Here is a 6419-nt window from a genome sequence, read left to right as displayed (position 1 = left end):
AAGGATCCCATGATGCCAGCAGTTGCAGCTCCAATTAAACCCCTAGCCTGGGAACTTCCATATGCTTCAGGTGCAGCCCTAAAACAAAAGCAACAACGACAACAACAAAAATAGGGTATTTCTCTACAACTTTCCATTTTCACTTAATATATCACAATACTCTATCAGCAAATAGCTACCTCATTCTTAATACAAGTGATAACAGACATATAGGTTTTTCCTAATTTTTCGCTGTTATAAATAGGGCTGCAGTGAACACCTTGCACTATGTGTCTGCACAATTTGCTAAATATTTCTGTGGTGCCAGTCTCTCAAAGTGGAATTGCTGGATGAAAGGGTATGCGCACTTTGTAATAGGATGGGTACTACCAAACTGCCCTCTAAAGATTAATAACCAACACTCCACCCAGCCATATCCACTGTTTTTCTTTTTGGTTTTGTTTGTTTGTTTGCTTGCCTTTAAGGGCTGCACTTGCAGCATATGGAAGTTCCCAGCCACAAGGTCGAATAGGAGCTACAGCTGCCAGCCACAGACACAGCCGCAGCCACAGCAACGTGGGATCTGAGCCACGTCTGCAACCTATACTGCAGCTCATGGCAACGCCAGATCCTTTATCTACTCTCGAGGCCAGGGATCCAACCTTCATCCTCATGGATACTAGTAGGATTTGTTTCCACTGCACCACAACTTGAACTCCCATGTCCACTGTATTTTGAAATGATCTTTGCATCATTTGCATCTCTATCTTCTGGACACCCCCACTGGATTTAGGTCCTCTCAGGAATAGAATATGGCTTTCTGTCCATGGTTGGGTCACAGCGGCCATGTCAGGAACTCAGTAAATTGGTGCGGAGTGGATTCGAATGAACGGATAATAGTACCACCACCCCTGGGTTTCTTCTATGTGTGCCGTGCTCCATTCTAAGCATTTTATTTGCATGAATTTATTTAAAGCCTAATAACGCTAGGAGTAAGTATTATTATTATCCTCACTTGCAGTTGAAGATACTGAGGCTCAGAGAAGTGACTTGCCCAAGCAATGAGACAATCATAACAAAAATCTTCTACAAACCAGGAGAAAATTTTATGCTCTGGGAATCTTGCCAACATGGTAATGTTGCCTCTGGTTCTTTTATTTATTTTTTATGTTTTATTATTTTTTTAGGGTCACATCTGCAGCATATGGAGATTCTCAAACTAGGGGTCAAATTGGAGCTACAGCAGCCAGCCTATACCACAGCCACAACAACGTGGGATCCGAGCTACGTCTGTGACCTACACCACAGCTCATGGTGACATTGGATCCCTGACACTAAGCGAGGCCAGGGATTGAACCCACATCCTCATGGATACCAGTGGGATTCGTTTCTGATGAGCCATAGCGGGAACCCCAATTCTGGTTCTTCTAATGCCCTTTCAGTCATTCCCCGTTCCTCCAACTTTGGCTCTCTAGTTAAATCAGGAATTTTGATGATTATCTTAGGCATCCGGAGAGAAAATTTCACATTAAATATTGTTTTAAAATCTTTCAAATTTGGGACTTCCCATTGTGGTTAAAGACAACAAACTTTCAAATTTGGAGTTCCTGCTGTGGCGCAGTGGTTAATGATCTGGCATTGCCAGTTCAATGCACTGTCACCCACTCAGTGGGGTGAGGATCCTGCACTGCCACAGCTGTGGTGTAGGTCACAGATATGGCTCAGATTCCGTCTTGGCCGGGAAACTTCCAAGTGTGGCTGGAAAAAAAAAATCTTTCAAATTTGATGGAGTTCCCTCCTAGTGCAGTGGGTTAAGGATATGGCCTTGTCCCTGCCGCAGCATGGGGTTGCTGCTGTGGCTCAGGTTTGATCTCTGGCCCAGGTGCATCGAAAGAAAAAACAATCTTTCAGATTTGTTTCTGGACCTTGTCTGTTATTGCTTGTAGATTTATTTTACAAAGTTAAAATCAGAGTAGTATTTTATATTTTTTCATTAGGAAGGGGGTCTGTTTACCTTTCGTGATGATTCAAGCGTAAATGAATCCTGTGTCCTCCCCTTTACCCGCGCACCCAGTTCAGGCCCAGAAGGTGGGTTTGTACTTGGCCATCACAGATGAGTGGGGTCAGGCTCTAGGGAGTGGGGAGAATCCACTTGATGGAAGAAGGGATGTTGCAACTGCTCAGAGGGGAGGACTAGTCAGGGTTCTTGCAGAGGGAACAGTAGGAGAGGTTGGGGAGGTGGGGGAGGTCAAGGCCATAAGATGTTATGAGCTATTCTGATTTTATCATATAAGGCAGTGGAGGTGTGGTGTGACTGCTCGGGGCTGTGCTTCAGGGTGTGGGTGCTGGAAGTGGTGGAGAAGGCTGACAAGGGAAGGCAGCACAGACTCTTGGCTGGGAAATTAGTGTAGAGATGACCATAAATAGCTCTGCCAGCAACACCTCCCCCACCACCCTCCCATTTTCTGATTTCTAATAATGGCATCACCATTCTCCCAGCCCCAGGGATGGAAGTCTGAGTCACTCGGACTCCTTCCCCATCCAGCCAGCCTGCAATTCCCGCAGATGTAATCTCTACCTCATCTCTGCCGTCTCTCTCCTCCTTGACGGTCCTACCAGGACCCTGGGTCAGGCCTGCCTCTGGTTCGGGAACCTTGGCCTGGCTTCCCAGCCCTGATCCCTCACTTCCTGACACCACCTCACTGCTGTGCTGGGTGTTACCAGGTGTTACTCCCTGCCTGCAAGTGTAGCAGGAAACTAACGCCCTGACTGTCCACCTGGGTACAGTACAAGGCCTCCTCTGCCTGGCCAGTCTCCTCCCACATCGTAAAGATCCGTAAGAGCACACGCGATGGATGTTCCTGCCCTAAGCTCACCAGGTCTCCCCCATCAGAGGTGATTTTTCTCTTTGCCAGATGCCTAATATGCCATCTAAACTCCCCTTGGGGCATTTTCCTCTTGTGTTTGGTTTGTGATGATTTGTGGCTCCTGGAGGACAGAGACAGAGTGATAGGTATTTTCCTAATTTCTCCACAGGGAACTTGCACTTGACCTAGACCCAAGAATTGAGGTTTGATTAAATGTGCAAGGGTGGGGAGTTCCCATCGTGGCTCAGTGGTTAATGAATCCAACTAGGAACCATGAAGTTGCGGGTTCGATCCCTGGCCTTGCTTGTGGGTTAAGGATCCAGCGTTGCTGTGAGCTGTGGTGCAGGTTGCAGACGCGGCTCGGATCCCGCGTTACTGTGGCTGTGGTGTAGGACAGCGGCTACAGCTCTGATTCAACCCCTAGCCTGGGAACCTCCATATGCCACAGAAGCGGCCCTAGAAAAGACAAAAAAATAAAAAATAAAAAAAATAAAAATGTGCAAGGGTAGGAGTTGCCAGTTCTGCTGACCCCAAACTGGACAATCTAAGCACCTTTCCTTTTTTTTTTTTTCCAATTTTTTTATCTCTATGATATTGATTTCCTCTTTGATCTTTATGATTTCCTTCCTTTTGCCGACTTTAGCTTGTTTGTTCTTTTTTTTTTTTTTTTTAATATGGAACGCTTCACAAATTTGCCTGTCATCCTTGCACAGGGGCCATGCTAATCTACTCTATCGTTCCAATTTTAGTATATGTGCTGCCGAAGGGAGCACAGCTTGTTTGTTCTTCTATTTGTAGTTCTTTAGGTGATAAGTTAGAATGTTGATTTGAAGTTTTTCTTCCTTTTTTGAAGAAGGCCTATATTGCTATGAACTTCCCTCTTAAGAAATGCTTTTGCATCCCGTAGATTTTTCATGGCTGTGTTTTTATTGCTGTTTGTCTCAAGGTATTTGTGTGTGTGTTTGTCTTTTTCTAGGGCTGCACCTGTGGCATATGGAGGTTCCCAAGCTAGGGGTCAATTCAGATCTGTAGCTGCTGATCTATACCACAATCACAGCAACTCAGGATCCAAGCTGTGTCTGCAGCCTACACCACAGCTAACGGCAACACCAGTTCCTTAACCCACTGGGATCCAACCTGCGTCTTGATGGATACTAGTCGGATTTGTTAACCGCTGAGCCACAGCGGGAACTCCCACCTTTCCTTTAAACATCATCTTTCTCTGAACTGACTTTCAGGGCCGTAGTTACCACCATGAAGAATTCTAAACAGGAGCTCCCTTCATGGTTCATTGGTTAACAAACCTGACTAGAATCCATGAGGATGTAGGTTCGATCCCTGGCCTTGCTCAGTGGGTTGAAGATCCAGCACTACTGTGAGCTGTGGTTAGGTCACAGATGAGGCTTGGATCTGGCATTGCTGTGGCTGTGCTGTAGGCCAGCAGCTGTAGCTCAGACTCGACCCCAAGTGTGGGAAACTCCATATGTTGCAAGTGCAGCCCTAAAAAGACAAAAGTCAAAAGACAACAACAACAAACAAAAATTCCAAACAGGGAGTTCGCTTTGTGCTCAGTGGAAATGAATCCAACCAGTATCCATGAGGATGCGGTTTTGATCCCTGGCCTCACTCTGTTGGTTAAGGATCCTGCATTGCTGTGGCTGTGGTGTAGGTCAGCAGCTGCAGTTCCGACTCGGCACCCAGCCTGGGAACTTTCATATGCTGCGGGTGCAGCCCTAAAAGGAAAAAGAATTCCAAACAAGTGCACTAGTTTCTCTTCTTTCTCTTGAAAAGAGCGATGGACTGTGCATCAGGGTATGAGAGTTCTGCTGCTTCCCAACTGTGTGACTTTGAGCAAGTGTCTTAACCTGTCTGAGCTAATGAAGCTCACACCAACTGCCTCACCAAAAATATAGTGTATGGGGAAGGCTAGCAAGGAGCTGGAGCCCTGGGAGGCAGTCAGTGAGAGCAGTTTTATCTGAAGATTTTGCCTTGCCCGCCCTGGTCTCCTGCTGTGCTTGCAAAGGACACATGCGCTCCCACTCTGATCTCTCTGCAGGTAAGGGCCAGATTCTGGAACACACTGAGGCTTTAGGATTGCCTCTTGCCAGGCTTCTGACACCCTGGTTCACCTTAGAGAGGAACAGATGAGCCCCTGGGGTGGAGAGCAATTTCTCTCCTTCTTCTTTTTTTTTGTCCTTTTTACGGCTGCACCTGCAGCTTATAGATGTTCCTAGGCCAGGGGTTGAGTTAGAGCTGCAGCCGCAGGCCTACTTCACAGCCACAGCAACACTGGATCTGAACTGCATCTGCAAACTACGCCTCAGCTTGCGGCAACTCCAGATCCTTAACCTGCTGAGCGAGGCCAGGGGCAGAACCCACATCTTCTCAGAGACTATGTTGCATCCTTAACCTGCTAAGTGAGCCACAGTGGGAAGTCTGACAGCAACTTCTTTATGACTGTTTCGGAAGTGGCAGTATAGGGAGTATGTATAGGACATACATAACAGAATCTGATTGTTTGCGCTAGAAGGATCCTCAGAGGTTATTCTCCCAGTTTACAGGTGTAGACACTGAGGCCCTGGTACCTGATAATATCAGGATGGCATGAAAGCCAAATACCAGAGGCTTCCATGGTCTCCACTTGTGTTTTGAGCAAGAGAAGTGGGAACAGAATGAAAGGGATAATGGGTTATTCTAGGACACACTGGCTCAAGGTCAGGCCTTTGACTGAGGCCTCAGACTTTGGAGGGCTCCAAAACAGCCTTCTCTTGGACCCAGTCTACCAGATCTCCAGGCAAAGCAGTAGCTCTGCCTGGTTGAGACAGAGAGAAGGAAGCTTTGAAGTCAGTAACTCAGGGTCACTTGTCTGGCCTGGCTCCATCTGGCAATGTTGACTCTGAGGCAGTGAAGAGGAGAGCTGGGAACACAGGACAGAAAGAGGTGGCTAGTATTTGAGTGAGTTGGTGTGGCTGGCAAAGTGTGTGTGTGTGTTGGGGGCAGGGGCTAGGGTCAGAGTTTTACTAAATAAAACCCAGTCCAGCTGGTATGTCTCATTTCAAGAAAATGGGTGAAGAGAGAAAGACTTTGGTTGTTTATGGCAAAACCAATCAGTACTGTCTTTTGCATGAAAGCAGACAAAAATGGAACTGTTTGCTTTAGTTTATTCAGCCCAGGCTGCCAGAGTACTGTCTGATAAGCATCAGTGATTGTCCTTGAGCACCGGGTGTGACCCAAGCCTTTACCATTATTTCACCCAAGCCTCTTGGCAGCCCTGTTACTGTTAAAGCTACCGTTTTGGAGGGGAGGAAACAGGCTCTGGCTATGCTGAATGACTTTGAGGACTACCAGCTTGACATTTTGGGGAGAAGTAGTAGTTTTTCAATTCTTGACTAGGGTCAGTTTACATAACACGTGGAGGGGACAGGAGAATCTGAGAGCGAATCTGAGGAGACCCGAGGTGCCCAAGGCCTTGGTTTAGGAACGCGGAACGCGCCCTGCTTAATGCGCCTTGGAGTTTCAGCCCAGCCCACGCGAAGGATGCAGGAGCTTGCTCGATTTGCCTTTTTGGGTTTA

This window comes from Sus scrofa, chromosome 7 (genome assembly GCF_000003025.6).
Source record: "Sus scrofa isolate TJ Tabasco breed Duroc chromosome 7, Sscrofa11.1, whole genome shotgun sequence".
NCBI classification, from domain to species: Eukaryota; Metazoa; Chordata; class Mammalia; order Artiodactyla; family Suidae; genus Sus; species Sus scrofa.
Note: the sequence above shows the minus strand (reverse complement) of the source record.